Genomic DNA, 17,534 nt, shown 5'->3' with positions numbered 1-17,534 from the left:
CGAGGTAATAGACTACACTCCGATTTGGCAGAGACAATACCCACACAAACCAGAGGCTGAGGCTGGCATTGCTGAAACGATTGAAGGATTGGTAGCAGCAGGGGTGCTAGAACCCTCTCAGTCAGCCTGGAACACTCCTATCTTACCTGTAGAGAAGCAGAATACAGGCAAATATAGGATGGCGCATGATCTTAGACAAATCAACAGTGTCGTTTCTACTCCAACAATTTCGGCCCCAAACCCCTACACTGCGATGTCTGTGCTGACCCCTGACCATAAGTGGTTCTCGTGCATTGATCTGGCTAACGCGTTCTTCTGTTTGTCCCTATCTGATCATTTCAGGGACATGTTTCGTTTACCTATAAAGGCCAACAACTTCGTTATACAAGGGTCCCTCAAGGGTTCATTTTGTCACCTGGGGTGTTTAATCAGGTACTGACACAGCAGCTGAAAGATCTGATGCTCCCAAAGGGGGTGGTATTGATCTGATATGTGGATGACATTCTTATGGCGGCACCCGACCATGTTTCTTGTTTGGCAGCTACAAACTCATTGCTGTTACCCTTGTATAATGTCGGTTTCAAAGTTTCATGGGTTAAATTACAATGCTGCTGATGATTGGTGTCTTTTTTGGGCAGAGTTATTTCCAGTAAGGGAACAAGTGTGTCTCCATCCCATAGATCCTCCATTCTGCATCATGCCAAACCAGTCACTGTAAAAGACATGCTCTCATTTTCTTGGGTTGGCAGGATACAGAAGACAATTTGTTCCCTCATATGGGGAGCTTACTTTCCCTCTAAGGGCCATGGTAAATGAGCAAGGCATGAGAAATTTGTTTGCCCATTTGCAGTGGACCACGGAGGCAGACGACGGTTTATATCTCTTAAACAGGCCCTAACGCGGGCTGATGATTTAGTGGTCCCGGATTACAAAGAGCCATTTTTACTCGATATTTCTGAAAAAGAACACACAATAAATGGTGTTCTTTTTCAGAAAAAAGGGGGAGGCAGGCAGGTGCTGATGTATGTAAGTGTTACCCTTGACCCAATAGAGGGCGGCAAAGAATCAGCCCAATTGGCTGAACTACAGGCAATGAGTAAAAATTATATCAGAGAATGTAAATCGTGTTCACAATATAATGTAAAAGCAACAGTGAAACCACAAGAGGGAAAATTTCCTCCCCCAAGAATGCCAGGTCAGGAAATAGTGATTGACTACACTGACATGGTAGAGAGAGTAAACGGATGTAGGTACCTTTTGGTACCAGTGGATGCATACACTGGTTGGCCAGAAGTGATACCTGCGAAAAAGGAAGATGCGAAGACAGTGATCAAATTTTTGATAAACCAATATATTCCAATGCATGGGTTTCCAAAGAAAGTCAGGTCAGATAATGGCACACATTTTAAGAATAAAGACCTGCAAGAAGTAGAAGCAGCTTTAGGACTGAAACATGCGTTTGGAACAGTGTACCATCCTCAGTCACAGGGAAAAGTGGAGAGAATGAACCAGTCCATAAAGGGAAATAGGAAAAGTGTGTGCACAAACAAAGTTAAGCTGGGTGGATGCCCTACCTTTAGCCTTAATGTCTATTAGAAGCTCAGTAAACTCTATTACAGGGTTTACCCCGTACGAGCTAACAACAGGGCAGCAGTTCTCGGGACCAGGAGCTGGAATACAGATGTTAGAGGGAGGAGTCTCAATAAGGTACAAATCTTATTATGATCAACTAACAGCTTTGGTCTCAGCTTTCTCTAAACAGGTTGGATCGGAAAAGGGGGACCTACAGAGCCAGGCGCCATCCACCATAGACTGGGTCCTGCTGAAGGTGTTCAAACGGAAATGGTCGGAGCCACGGTAGACAGGACCTTACAAGGTGGAGGAAAGGACATTTCATGTGGTTCGACTACAAGGGAAAGAAGACACCTGGTACCATTGGAGCCAGTGTGCGGCCACAGAACCGCCAACGAGAGCTCTAGAACGAATAAGAACAGAAAAAGAGTAGAAGGGTCTTAAACTTTCAATTGTTGTATAACAAATATTATGTTTATTTTAGTAATCAGCCCGCGTTATTCTAAGCTGTTAAGCTTGGGAGTTTTCACTGTTTTATGTACAAGTGTTATGAGACTATTAATAAGGGGATCAACCGCGAAGGACGAACACACACACAGGGTAGGGAGTCCCAGGAATAAGAGATCAATAGGACAAGAGAGGGACAAATGTTTAAGGGAAGCAGGGAGCCGGGTACACATCAGACATGATAAAAAGCGTGATACAAATACCAGTTTGACTTATGCCAAGTAATTGACTGTGGCCAAGATACAGGGAGCTGGAGGGGGTATGATGTATATCTTTGCATCTACACCATTAATTCTCATCCATGCCCTTCGTGGGATGATGTATTCAGCATGCACGAGTACGCAGGGATCTGTTTGACATTGCCTCTGGCTCAACCACGTATATAGATGCAATAGGGGTTCCCCGCGGCGTACCTGATAAATATAAGTTGGTAGATCAGGTAGCAACAGGATTCGAGAATCTCCCAATTGTTAGTGCTCTATTCCCAATTACGCCGAATAAAAACGTTGATCGAATTAATTATGTACATTACAATAGAACTAGAGACGCCGTGGCGGGACTCTCTGAACAACTGGCAGGGACCTCATTGATGACAGTACAAAATAGAATGGCCTTAGATATGTTGTTGGCAGAAAAGGGGGGAGTGTGCTCTATGTTTGGAGATCAATGTTGTACGTTCATCCCCAACAATACAGCACCTGATGGCTCGGTAACCAGAGCCCTGGAAGGATTAAGAACTTTGTCTGAAGAAATGCATGAACATTCAGGTATTGACAACCCTCTAGGAGGCAGTTTCGATTCCTGGGTCGGGAAATGGAAAGGATTAATTCTGTCTGTGTTTATGTCCCTCGCTGGTATGACCATTGTGCTCGTGTTGTGTGGATGTTGTTGTATCCCCTGTATCAGATCTTTGTTGAACAGGGTAATTATTACAGCAATTGAAGGGAAGGCTCCACCGCCCTATCAGATGTCACAAATAGCGGCGGAAACCATGGCCCTGGCAAGAGGGGAGGACTATGCGTCGGAAAGTGAATGTGATGCGTAAAACTGGTTTGTTGGTCTCATTTTCATGAGACCAAAAGGGGGAGTTGTAAATATATATATAAAAAAAACTTACCTGGAAAACTAAATTGTCGGGCCTGGGGGGCGTGTCATCGGTGCTCGGAGGTCACGTGGTCCTCTGATGCGCGCGCAGAGGATGATCACGTGATGCTCCGGGACGCTGGCGCGGTCACGTGGTCTCCCTGTTTCGTGCTCCGGGAGGTCACGTGATCGGCCGTTTCGCGCCCCGGAAGTGGGTGAGACTGCCGTTTCGCGCTCAAAAAGGAGGCCGCATGGTGGTCCTTTGTCTCCGAAAAAGGGAGGGTCACGTGAGGTCAAACAGCCAGAAATGCGAGGAGGCAGGGAATGGAATCGGAGCAACAGCCAATGAGAAGACAATTTCACTTGAGTGATGGTATGATATTTTGTAATGTATAAAAGACTGTGTTAGGGAGAGAGAGGGGTCTTTTCTCTTTGTGAACTGACTGACTTAGTAGTTTGTCAGGGACGGAAAGGTTTAGACCCAGAGCTCTGTATACTTTATCCACTTATTGTTAGAATAAAACTAAAAGTGCAAGATTAAATGTTTTTTCTTATTGCTTTATTTTAAAGAGCACGCAGGACTTGGCTCACACATAAAAAATAATAAGTTTGTAGATTGAGCCTAAAGTCTGTCACATTCCAGGTGTACCATTTAATCGAATGACTAGCCATAATCGTCCAGGCACGTCTGAGACCCACCCCCCGGGAGGAAGCACCCCTACCCCGAGCATAAACCATAGAAAATCGACAAAAATAGTGATTCTTTAATACACTCACGCCAATATAGTAAAAAACTATTTCTAAATAATAAAAAAAAACATATTTAAAAGGAGATTTTCCCCCTTGCTTCCAGCGGTCATCATTTCCTATCTGAAAACCCATCATATCCTCTCCCAACCAGTGCCCCACCCTCGACCCAGGCACCCCATAATAAAATAGAAAAATTCAAGTGTACTATAAAGCTAAAGTTAACAGTGAGTACTACCCCTCCCCACCCATACCAACACCTAGATACATTTAATAAAGATAATACCACATATAAACATATAAAACTATAAAGTTACAGTCTCAGCAGGTAAAAACTAAGTATAATGACACAAAATAAGGGGATAAATCCCGCTCTAAAAGAAAGAAATAAGGTAGGACAAAACAAACACCCCTCCCCCCCACCTGAATCAACTAAACCGGCCGGCCTGAATTAGAAAAAAGGAAAGTGCATAGTGGAGAACAAATAACCCCCTCCCTACCCCCTGGAGACGATATTAAACAAGAAAGGAAATTAGCGTAGACCAGGATGGGGGTGCAGAACAGCATCATTAACCACACGGATTAATTCTTACAATCTATTTAAGAGAGTCCAAAAATTCCTTGGCCTTCTTCAGCGATCTGGATGGATCCTTCGTGGTTAAAATGTAGTGTCACTGGGTAGCGCAGGGAGCCCCTTAGACGCTTCTTCGTTTTATCAAACGCCCTCCTCTTGTGGACCAAAGCTGGGGAAAAGTCCTGAAACAGCATACCCTAGATCCCTTATATGTCACGGCCTGAGGATCTTTTCCGCGGGTTCTTAAGGCTTCCAAGAGCTTTTGCTTCTCTCTATGGCACTGAAGCCGGAACAGGACCTGGCAGGGGCGCTGGTCCGATCCGGGCCTGCATATAGCAACCTTGTGGGCCCACTCTACCAGCACCTGGCCTGATCCAGCCTCCAGCTTCAACATCTGAGGGAGTCACTGCTCCAAAATCACTGCGAGCTGGCCTTTCTCTTCCCATTCGGGAAGGCCCAGCAAAAGAATATTTTTCCAATGACCTCGATTCTAAGGCTTGGACTCGCTGTTCAAGAGTCCGGACCCGACCTACAGCCGATTCTACAGCAGCCTCGGAGGTCACGGCCTTTAGCTCCGCCCCTCCAACTCGATGTTTGATTTTTTTCAATATCTTGGTCGTGCTTTTGCAGCGTGACCGAGAGAGACTCCCACCTGCTGCTGGATTCCTCTATGAAGATGTCGATCTTCTTTTCCAGCTTGGTAATTACAGCAACACGGCTTGCCATCGTAGGTAAGTCCCCCGGGGTGATTGCGGATGTCTCTGCTGCAGCTGGGGGTGGGGGGGGTTGGATGGAGGGAGGGGAGGGGTTCTTATGTGCTGCGAGCTGCGAGCATTCTTTCCCTTAGTCATTTTAGCAAAGCACCAAACTACTCAAGTTTGATGCAAAATGACTAACTGTATTGAATAAAAGTTATTTTGAATGATTTGGCAGGTGTGGTGGAGGCGGGCAGTCCCACTTTGCCTGAGCCTTGGGTAGAGTACTACAGACTCAGACTTGCTGGGTCGCTGCCATCTTGGATCTCCCCCATATGCTTTCTTAACAACTCGATCCATGTGGGTGGCAACTTTGAGGGATCTATGCCCTTCACCACCAAGATCCCTCTGTTCCTCCACACTGCCAAGAATCCTGTCTTTAATCCTATATTCAGCATTCATGTTTGACCTTCGCATTTATCCAGGTTGAACTCCATCTGCCATTTCTCAGCCCAGCTCTGCATCCTATCTAGGTTGCCCTGTAAGCTGCAATAGCCCTCACCACTATCAATGGCACCTTCAACCGTTGTGTCATCTGTAAATTTGCTAACCCACCCCTTAACTTCCTCATCCAAGTCATTTAGAAAAACTACAAAGAGCAGAGGCCAAAGAACAGAGCCCTGTCAGACTCAACACTGACCTCCAGGCAGAATACTTTCCATCTACAATCACTCTCTGCCTTCTGTCAGCCAGCCAATTCTGAATCCAGATAGCCAAATCTCCCTGCATCCCATACTTCCTGACTTTATAAATAAGCCCACTAAGGGGAACCTTGTCAAACACCTTGCTGAAGTCCATATGAACCGCATCCATTGCTCGATCTTCATCGACCTGTCTCGTCACCTCCTCAAAGAACTCAATAAGATTTGTGAGGCACGACCTGCCCCTCACAAAGCCATGCTGACTGCCTTTATGCTTTTCCAAATACTCATTAATCCTATCCCTCAGACTTCTTTCCAAAACTTTGCTGCCCACAGTCGTAAGACTGACTGGTCTGTAATTGCCAGGGACTTCCCTATTACCCTTCTTGAAAAGGGGAACAACATTCGCCTCTTTTCAATCCTTTGGTACGACTCCTGTGGAGAATGAGGAAGCAAAGATCTTCACCAGCGGCTTAGCAACCTCCTTTCTCACTTCCCGGAGCAGCCTAGGATAAATCTGGTCTGGTCCCGGGGACTTATCAATCTTAATGTTTGTCAGAATTTCCAGCACACATAAATCTTGATCTGTTCAAGCCTATTTCCCAGTTCCTCGAAGTTCTCATTCACAACAAGGTCCCTTTCCTTAGTGACTGCCCCTATCTGCTCAGACTCCATGCACAAGGTCCCTCCGCTATCCTTGATTGGCCCTACCTTCTCCCTGATCATTCTCTTATTCCTCATGTATGAGTAAAATGCCTTTGAGTTCTCCGTAATCCTTCTTGCCAAGCCTTTTTTGTGCCCCCTCCTGGCTCTTCTCAGTCCGTTTCTGAGCTCCTTTCTAGCAAGTCTGTAATCCTCTAAAGCTGTGCTATATTGTTGCTTCCCCAACCTTACATAAGCTGCCTTCTTCCTTTTGACAAGAAGCTCCTCTGTTCTTGTCATCCAAGGTTCCTTAACCTTACCCCTTCTTGACTGTCTCAGAGGAACAAATTTGTGCATCACTCGCAACAATTGCTCCTTAAACAGTCTCCATATGTCCGTTGTGCCCTTTCTGTGAAACAATTGCTCCCAGTCTGTACTTCCCAATTCCTGTCTGATAGCATCATAATTTCCTTTTCCTCAATTAAGTATCTTCCCTCGGTAACTGCTCCTTTCCCTCTCCAAGGCTATGGTAAATGTGAGGCAGCTGTGGTCACTGTCACCAAAGTGTTCTCCGCAAGCAAACTGCCTGACTTTCAAGATAATACCATATAACCTTGTCACATTAGACGCTGCAAGACGTGTCAGAATGTCGACAAGGATACTACCATTACGCGTGGGGACACCTCCCACCATGTACATGGCAGGTACTCATGCGACTCAGCCAACGTTGTCTATCTCATACTCTGCAGGCAGGGATGCCCTGAGGCATGGTACATTGACAAGACCAAGCAGAAGCTATGGCAACGGATGAATGGACATCATACAATAATCACCAGGCAGGGGTTTTCCCTCCTAGTCAGAGAACACTTCAGGGGTCTGGGACATTCGACCTCGGACCTTCGGGTGACCATGCTCCAAGGCGGACTTCAGGACAGGCAACAATGCAAAGTGGCTGAGCAGAGGCTGATAGCCAAGTTCAGTGCCCATGAGGATGACCTCAAGCGGGACTTTGGGTTTATGTCACACTACAGGTGACCCCACTGCACTACACATACACACACTTAAACACACACAGACACTTCTACACACACACTCATACAGACCCTCTCTCATACACTCACACATACACTTACACACTCACACATGCACCCTCTCACAGACTTATTCTCCTTTACACTCACACTCACACACATACACATATAAGTTTGTGGGGTGAATCTGTAGTTGCAGAATTACATTTACTTTGCTCAAAAACTGCATTAATCCATGTACGATTCTGTAAATCTATGTTTTTAGGTTAGAATCAGTCTGACCCATTGTGGCACAGACAGTCTCACACAGGGAAGCTCACACCTTCAATACATTATCTGGGCCAACATGACACTAATTGTTGAAGTTCATTTGAGAATGTAACTTTTAAAAAAAGTTTTGCAATTTACATATGAAAGAACTGAAACCAGCATGGTCATTCTAACAGACGAAAGATTTAACAAACAATCCAGGTTTTTTTCAAAAAATAATTTCAGTTATATCACACTGTAAACTTTTGCTATAAATTCTGTGTCTTACAATCTTATTCTCCACAACTACCTGATGAAGGACCAGCGCTCCGAAAGCAAGTGCTTCCAATTAAACCTGTTGGACTATAACCTGGTATTGTGCGATTTTTAACTTTGTACACCCCAGTCCAACACCAGCACCTCCACATCATGTTTAGGTTGCAGCCATGTGGACATAGAGAATGGTTGCCATGGAAATGAAGCTTGGGTAATTTACCCTGGAGGAACCAGTTCAGAGACTGAAATGGGTGAGTGATGCTTATGGTAATTCCCACACTGGGGTAGATAGTTTTGTTTGTTGGGAGTAATATGAAGTCTCAAATCATGTGTTGCAAGTGGCAGAGCTTCAGAGATTGTGAACCCAATACAAAAGCAAGAAGTCATGGCTCACATTTGCTGGTACTTGCAGAGATTATAGCCAACCTGTTCAATGGATACTGATAGTCTGGTTGATACTTTACTCTGAGTCGAGAGTGTAGTGCTGGAAAAGCACAACAGGTCAGGTAGCATCCGAGGAGCAGGAGAATCGATGTTTCAGATGAATCAATCAAGATGAAGAGTTTTTGCCTAAAATGTTATTTGCCCTGCTCCTCAGATGCTGTCTGATCTGCTGTGCTTTTCCAGCACCACGTTCATGACTCTAATCTCCAGCATCTGCAGTCCTTATTTTCGCCTGCCTGATACCTTACACCTCCTAACTCTAGGAGAACCAGGTCAAACTCAAATGCATACCTCTTAAAGTCAGCTGAGTACATTGTGACAGCTTTCGACCCAGTGTAATGAAGATGTGGGTATACCTTGAAGAGAGTTAAAAGCAGCAGAATTACCAAACCCAGCACCAAGTGTCCTCAAAAATGGTAACAATGTAACACTGGGTCAAACCACTCAATTAGTTTGTTGCTTAGAGACAAAAACAAATTTGAATTCAGCCAGTCAGTTTAAATTATACCTGAAACATAAACTCCAATCAAGTTTGAATTGAGTATATTGACAATCTTGCTCTGGAGTATATGACCGGAGAAAATTGAACATTTGAGAGGAGAACTGCCACAGTCCCGCATGTAACCAGACTGCTTGAAAATAGCTCTCTCTTAAAAGTACCTCTTCAGAGAGTTTTGAGATAAGAAGTGTTGTTTTGTAAATTTTAATTGAGAGTTTTATAGTATTATAGCAGTTAAGGTAACAGATAGGTTAGAGAAAGAAATTGTAAATAATGGTTAGTTAATTATCCTGTTTTATTTTAAGAAATAAAGTTGTTAATTTTTACTTTACATAGCTCTTGGCCTCTCAAGTTTTTAGAGATTACTGCATGGGATAAATCTTTTCTGTGCTGCAGGTTTGCAATAAGCAGGAGGGTTTACCCCGTGTTGTAACAGTTTGGGGGGTGGGGGGGGGGGGTGTCAGGTCCGTGATCTGAACTGGTTTAGACAGATTTGAATAGATTTGGAGGTATGAAAAGTCCCAGCAGATTTAAACACCTACAGGTTAGTGTCCTAGATCTTTAAATAAAATGTAGGTGAGACAATTTGTTTAATTTTGGTGACTTGTAGTTGGTTAAATTTAAAGTGAGAGAAATGGCTCTTAAAATTGCTAAAGAGGTTCTGGGATTTGAAGCTAATTCTCAAATTTGCAAAGAAAGTTTAGAAGGAAAGAAAAAGACCATACTTTTAGAATTAGCAAATAAGTTTGATTTGGGTTTAAGCAAGGAAAAAAGTAAAACTGAAATTGTAAGAGAGTCACTCAAACACTTAGGTGTGTCAGAGAAAGAGACAAGTACAGTAGAGGTAGAAAAATTTAAATTACAATCAAGGAAAATTAATTTAGAAGATAAATAAAGGGAGAGAGAAAGAGAGAGAAAAGAGAGAGAGGAAAAAGAGAGAGAGAGAATGTGCTTGGCTGAGCAAAGAGAGAGAGAAGAAAGGGAGAAAGAAAGAGAGAGAGAAAGAGTGAGAGAATTTGAACTTGAGAAGTTGTGACTTAATGAGCTAAGTCAAATTAACAGGATGGAAATTAAAAGAGAAGGTAGTGATATATATATATGTATATATATGTGTGTGTGTGTGTATATATATATATATAATATATAAATATGTTAAAACTCTGCCACATTTAGATGAGAAAGATATTGAATTGAATTGAATTGAATTGAACTCAATTGAATTTATTGTCACATGTACCGAGGCACAGTGAAAAGTTTTGTCTTGCGAGCAATACAGGCAGACCACAAAGTTAAACAGCATAGATCATAAATAATAGATAAACAGTGGCAAAAACAAAAACACAGAGACAGGCGAATGTTAACAGTTTGTGAGTCCATTCAGAATTCTAACAACAGTTGGGTAGAAACTGTTTTGAAACTGGCTGGTGCATGTGTTCAGAGCTGAAAAATGTGTTGTTGAAGAAGGGCTTATGCCTGAAACGTTGATTCTCCTGCTCCTTGGATGCTGCCTGACCTGCTGCACTTTTCCAGCAACACATTTTTCAGCTCTGATCTCCAGTATCTGCAGTCCTCACTTTCTCCTGGTGCGTGTGTTCAGGCTTCTACGCCTCTCCCTAATGGTAGAGCTTGTAGAAAAACATTGCCAGGGTGGGATGGATCTTTGAGAATGCTGGCGGCCTTTCCTTGACAGCGGGCCTGGTAGATGGATTCTATCGATGGGAGGTTGGCCTTTGTGATTGTCCGGGCTAAGTTCACCACTCTCTGTAACCATCTTCGATTTTGAATGGTACAGTTGCCATACCAGGTAGTGATACATCCAGACAGAAGGTTCTCAATGGTGCACCGATAAAAGTTGGCAAGGGTATTCACCGTCATGCCAAATTTCCTCAGCTGCCTGAGGAAGAAGAGACATTGTTGGGTCTTTGTGACCAGTGCATTCACATGAAGAGTCCAAGAAAGTTTGTTGTGGATGACCACTCCCAGGAACTTGACACTCTCCAATTGTTCCAATAATGAGTTTCTTGATTTTGCCAGCATTGAGAGTTACGTTCTTCCAAGTCTTCCACCCCCCTGTCGGTAGTCTGTTTCGATGTCATCTGAGATTCAACCAACTATGGTGGTATCATCAGCGAACTTGTAAATGGCATTAATCTGGTATTTGGTGACACAGTCATGGGTATACAGTCAGTACAGTAGAGGGCTGAGCACACACTCCTGGGGGCTCTAGTGTTGAGTGTTAGTGAGGATGAAATATTGTCCCCAATTTTCACTGATTGTGGGGCTTAGTTGAAGATCACTACGTTTAGTAATCAATCTCAAGGGGATAATAGTGTTGAAGGCTGAACTGTAGTCAATGAGTAGGATTTATTCGTAGCTGTTCTTGGTGTCAAGGTGTTCTAGGGAGAAGTGAAGGGCAAGTGACATGGCATCTGACGTGAATCTGTTGGTCTGATAGGCAAATTAAAAAATGCTGAAGCCTTCTTTATTTCATTTGAAAAATTGGCTAGGCTGATGGGGTGGTCCAAGGATTTATGGGTAATGCCAGTTCAGACGAAATTGGTAGGCAGAGCTAGTGAGGTATTTGCCGCACTCTCAGATGAGGTGTCAATAGGTTAAACATGTTATTTTAAGTGCTTATGAATTGGTACCAGAAGCACACACACAGCAGTTCAGAAACAGGTCAGACTTATGTTGAGTTCAAAAGAATGAAACATAGTCACTTTGATCAATGGGTGCATGCTTTGAAAATAGATAGGACATTTGAGGCTCTCAGAGAGATTATTCTGCTGGAGGAGATTAAAAACTCACTTCCAAAGATGGTAAGAATTCACGTAGAGGAACAGGAAATTCAGGAAGTGAGAAGGGCAGCAGAATTAGCAGATGAGTATATGTTGGTACATAAGAGAAGCTTCTGGCCAGAATTTCGTCGTGTGAGGGATAGAAGTAGGGAGAAAGGGAGATCCTACACTACGAAACAAAGAGTCAAGAACACAGGATAAAAAAGAAGCTTAAGAAGGTGGAAAGGAGGTGAAAGGCCTCAGGTGTTTCCACTGTGGTAAAGTGGGACACATAAAGACACAGCGCTGGTCGTTAAAGAAAGGCATTGTGGGAAAAGATGTGGTAAAAGAAGCTAAGCAAGTGGCATTAGTGAAGGTAGTGAAGGAGACCCCAAGAAAACTCGAGGAGCTGCAGGAGAGTGCACAGCCTAGGCAGAGGCTGGATATGGAGTTAGTACCGGATCTCTACAAAGAATTTGCCTCTGTGGGTAAAATTTACTCAGAAAGAACAAGGGAAGAAGGACAAGAAGTTATAATTTTGAGAGATGCAGGATGTAACCAGTCGCTGATAGTGAGGGATGAGCTAATATGCACTCTGTTACCCAAGACTGTGGGATGGATGACAGAAATAGCATTTCCCTTTGTAAGAGCAGGTTGGAGTGCCAACTCAAGACTGAGGATGTTACAGTGGGAGTGATTGAGAGAGTATCAGTTCCAGGAATTCAGTTTGTTCTTGGGAGTGGTTTGGCAGGATCCAAGGTGGGAGTGTCACCCCTTTATTGTGGAGAACCTCAAGGAAGACGAAGAAACTGAAGAGTTAACACAGAAATATCCTGGTATTTTCCCAGACTGTGTGATAACCAGATCCCACTATCATAAATCACAGCATGAAGTGAAAAGTAAAGAGAAAGATGAAGGAGTTGAGGTTCAGTTAGCGGATACCCTGTTTGATGTAATGGTGCAGGAAAAACCTGAACAGGCAGTGAGTCAGACAGAAGTGTTCAGTCCTGAAAGGTTAAGAAATTTGCAACAGCAAGACAAGACGAAATTTGGATGCGTACTCTGAAAAGAAGGCAGACAAAATTCCAGAGGGTTATTATCTGAAAGATAGAATCCTCAGAGACAGAAATGGAGACCATGGCAAGTAAATGCTGAGGAGAAATAGGCCAAAGTGCACCAGATGGTATTGCTGGCAGCATACATACACCTGTAGGAGGTCACCTGGGATATGAAAGACTCAGGCTAAGGTATAAAAACATTCTTATTGGCCTGGAATGCACAAGGATGTGGTTAACTTTTGCTGTACATGCCAAATGGTGGGTTAGCCACAGGCAGTAATAAAATCAGCACCTTTGTGCTAATTCCCACATTTGAAGAAGCTTTCACGCGGCTTATAATTGATTGTGTAGGTCCCCTCCCGAGAACCAAAAGTGGGTACTTATTAACGGATGTGTTGACCAGATTTCCGGAGGCAATTCTATTGCGGGGTATCAAGGTAAAAAGGGTAATAGAGGAGTTAATAGCTTCTTTCACACGGTTTGGGCTACCCAGAGAGATTCAGTCAGACCAAGGGTCAAATTTTACTGCTAGGCTGTTTACAGATGTTATGGATAGCTTAGGTATTCAACACTTTAAATCCAGTGCATATCTTCCTGAATCCCAGGGAACTTTAGAATTCCTTGAAGACCATGTTGCGAGTATACTGTCAGGATTACCCAAATGATTGGGATAAAGGTCTCCCATTCATATTGTTTGCCATTACAGATGTTCCAAATGAATCAACTCAGTTTACTCCCTTTGAGTTAATATTCAGTCATGAGTGAGAGGGTCTTTGAAATTAATGAAAGAAAATTTGACAGGACCAGAGTCGGAGACCTCACAATTAGATTATGTATCGGGGGGTGAGACAGAGATTAAACCGAGGAGGTGAGTTAGCTAAACAACATCTAAAGAGGGCACAGTAGAGAATGAAGCAGGTGGCAGATAAAAGCTCTCAGACGTTTTCCAAAGGGGATGACGTGTTAGTATTGTTACCAATGAATGGAGATCTCTTCAAAGCCAGGTTTAGTGGTCCCTATCAAATTAAGAAAAGGTTGAGTCAGGTGAACTATTTAGTAAAGATTACTTACAGTGTGGAAACAGGCCCTTCGGCCCAACAAGTCCACACCGACCCGCCGAAGCGCAACCCACCCATTCCCCTACATTTACCCCTTTACCTAACACTATGGGCAATTTAGCATAACCAATTCACCTGACCTGCACATCTTTGGACTGTGGGAGGAAACCGGAGCACCCGGAGGAAACCCACGCAGACACTGGGAGAACGTGCAAACTCCACACAGTCAGTTGCCTGAGTCGGGAATTGAACCCGGGTCTCTGGCGCTGTGAGGATGGAATGCCAGATTGGAAAAAAAGGGTATCACGTATGTCACATGAACATGTTGAAACTATATTACACTAGCAACAAAGAATTCTTTATGAGAAATAGGTGTTAATTACTGCCCCGCAAAGTGAGGAATCAAATCCCGACAATATGGATTTTGAGGTACCTCAAAATAGATTTTCAAAATGAAGAAGTCCTTTAGAAATGGGATAGGTTAGTAAGTTATCTGTCACAGGAGCATAGAAAGGAGCTGAAAGATCTGTTACTGCAATATAAGGACATATGAAACATCAGATGGGGAGGACTAATGATGTTGTACATGAAGTAGATGCAGGGAATACTGCTCCGATAGGGATGGTGTTTTATCGGCTTAATTCTCTCAAAGCCAGATAGGTCCAGATGCAGTTGGAGGCCATGATCGATGAGCACACCATCGAACCAAGCCAGAGCAAGTGGAGTTCACCGATCATCTTAGTTCCCAAACCAGATGGAATTCAACAATTCTACATGGATTATGGGAAGGTCAACGCCATTACAAAATCAGACTCATCCAATTCCTAGATTGGAGGACTGTATCGAGAAAGTCGGACAAGCCAGTTACATCACCAAGTTGGATTTAATGCGTGGTTACTAGCAGCTCCCTTTATCAGGGACAGCAAAGGAAATTTCTGATTTGTAACCCCAAATGGGGTATATCAGTTTAAAGTGATGCCCTTTGGAATGAAGAACACATCCACCACATTCCAAAAACTCATGAACAGGGTTGTGGCTGGGTTAACAAACTGTGCGGTCTATCTAGATGATGCAGTGATCTTTAGTAAGTCCTGGAAAGATCACTTGGTACAGTTGGCAAAGCTCTTTGAATGACTACAAGAAGCAAAATTGACGATAACCTTAAATAAAACAGACTTTGCAAAAGCAGAGGTGACATTCTTGGGACATAACATCAGACATGGAAGGTTGACCCCACAGAATGCAAAGACAAAGGCAATCGAGAAATCTCCAGATCAACTTCGATTCTTAGGACTCAGCGGATTCTATCGGAAATTTGTTCAGCAGTGTAGTGGTACTGTTAACCGATTTGCTGAAGAAGTTTTGGTGGACAGAGCCATGCCAGGAGGTTTTCGACTATTTAAAATCGATATTAACTGCCAAACCAGTTTTAGCTACACCAAACTTTTCAAAACCTTGTCAAGTCACCATCGATGCTAGTGACATTGGATTATGAGCTGTACTCCTACAAGAAGATGAGGATGGGATTAAACTGCCAGTTCGTTACTTCTCAAAGAAGATCAACATCCACCAGAGGAAATACTCCACAATCGAAAATTAACGATTGAGTTTGGTACTGACCCTACAACATTTTAATATGTATGTCACAAACAATGTGTCAGAGATAGTTGTGTACACTGACCACAATCCACTTACATTGTTAGAGCGTTTTAAAGATAAGAATATCAGACTATTTCATTGGAGTCTTATGTTACAGACTTTTAATTTAAAGATCATACAATGCTGCGGGTCAGAAGAGTGTAATCGCAAACACGTTTCGCAGATTTAACTTTTTTAGATTAGATTCTCTACAGTGTGGAAACGAGGCCTTCAGCCCAACAAGAGTAACCCACGCAGGGCCATTCCCCTACATTTACCCCTGACTTAATGCACCTAACTCTATGGACAATTCCTCTGGGCCAATTCACCCTAACCTGCACATTTTGGGACTGTGGGAGGAAGCTGGAGCACCCGGAGGAAACCCACACAGACATGGGGAGAATGTACAAACTCCACACAGACAGCTGCCCAAGGCAGGAATTAAACCCAGGACCCTTGCGCTGTGGGGCAGCAATGCTAACCACTGAGCCACCATGCCACCCATTACTGATAGAGTTTAGATGAGATTAGTCTTTATTTAATGTTTATGTTTATGTATATTTATGTATATATACACATGTATATGGCAAGAAGTTAGGGCGAAATTATATGAAAGTTATCTGTATATTAGAGGAACCTGTTTAAAAAATAGAGAAAAAAATGAAATCATCTTTTCATTATGATGGGTCATTTTTTCTATTATGACGATGTGGGTATACCTTTAAGAGAGTTAAAAGCAGCAGAACTATCGAACCCAACACCAAGTGCACTCAAAAATGGTAATGTGTAATGCTGGGTCGAACCACTCAATTAGTATGTTACTTGGAGACAAAAACAAACTTGAATTCAGCCAGTTTAAATTATACCCAAAACATAAACTCCAATCAAGTTTGAATTGAGTATATTGACAATCTTAAAAGCCAATGACATAACCCAATGCTCTGGAGTATAAGGCAGGGGAAAATTGAACAGTTGGAAGGAGAACTGTCACAGCCCAGCATGTAAACAGACTGTTTAAAAAAGTATCTTTTCGATCAGTGACCTGTAATGCAAAGGAGCAAAGAAGACACAGGAAGAGCCAAAGACAAGAACCTACGGCTGCCTCGTTTTGAGAAAAGAAGTGTTGTTTTGTAAATTTTAATTGGGAGGTTTATCAGACTGGTATTATAGAAGGGAAGGTAACAGGTAGGTTAGAGAAAGACATTGTAAATAGTGGTTAGTGAATTATTCCCTGTTTTATTTTAAGAAATAAAGTTGTTAATTTTTACTTTACATAGTTCTTGGCCACTCAAACTGTTACAGATAAATCTTTTCTGTGTTGCTGGTTTACAGTAAGCAGGAGAGTTTACTCCATGTCGTTACACCAGAAACATTAGTAGTAATGAAAACCTGCATATTGAGGATATTTTTGTGAATGTTTGAGTATTTTAAGGGTTTGCATTAATTATAAAGAGATCATTCGTAATTTCTGGAAAATAAATTCTGGTCCTTGTGGCTTGGCGATCCTTGGCCTGGAATCAATATCAACACCAAGGAAGTTAAAATATGGGAGGCAATGTGGATCACAGAAAGAAGGAGAAAGAGAAGCAGAAACAGAAGAGTTGGAAAGGAGAAACAAGGAGATTTTGAAAACGTGTACCAGAAAGGACAGATTGAATGGATGGAATGCTTACATGAAAACCAACTGAAGATTGAACTGATTCAGTCCTTAAAAAAAAAGAGTTTGGACTGCTGCTTGGGAAAATGGTGCCGTTGACCCTCCAGGTGAAATGACTGCTTAGAAACTTGGCAAGATAGCCTCTTTTGTATCTGACACTCCATGTCTAATTATTTTTTTGTACTGACCAAGATTTGTTTGTTGTTTTGATTCTGATTCATATTAAAAAGTTACAAGCTGGCACGGATTTGTTGAAACTTGTTAGTCTGACGGTCTGTCGGGTAAATTTGTTTTTTTTTCAGATTCCTCAGGGATTGTGTGAACTG

The sequence above is a fragment of the Hemiscyllium ocellatum genome, chromosome 31, assembly GCF_020745735.1.
Source record: "Hemiscyllium ocellatum isolate sHemOce1 chromosome 31, sHemOce1.pat.X.cur, whole genome shotgun sequence".
Classification (NCBI taxonomy): domain Eukaryota; kingdom Metazoa; phylum Chordata; class Chondrichthyes; order Orectolobiformes; family Hemiscylliidae; genus Hemiscyllium; species Hemiscyllium ocellatum.
This window is presented reverse-complemented; position numbering follows the sequence as displayed.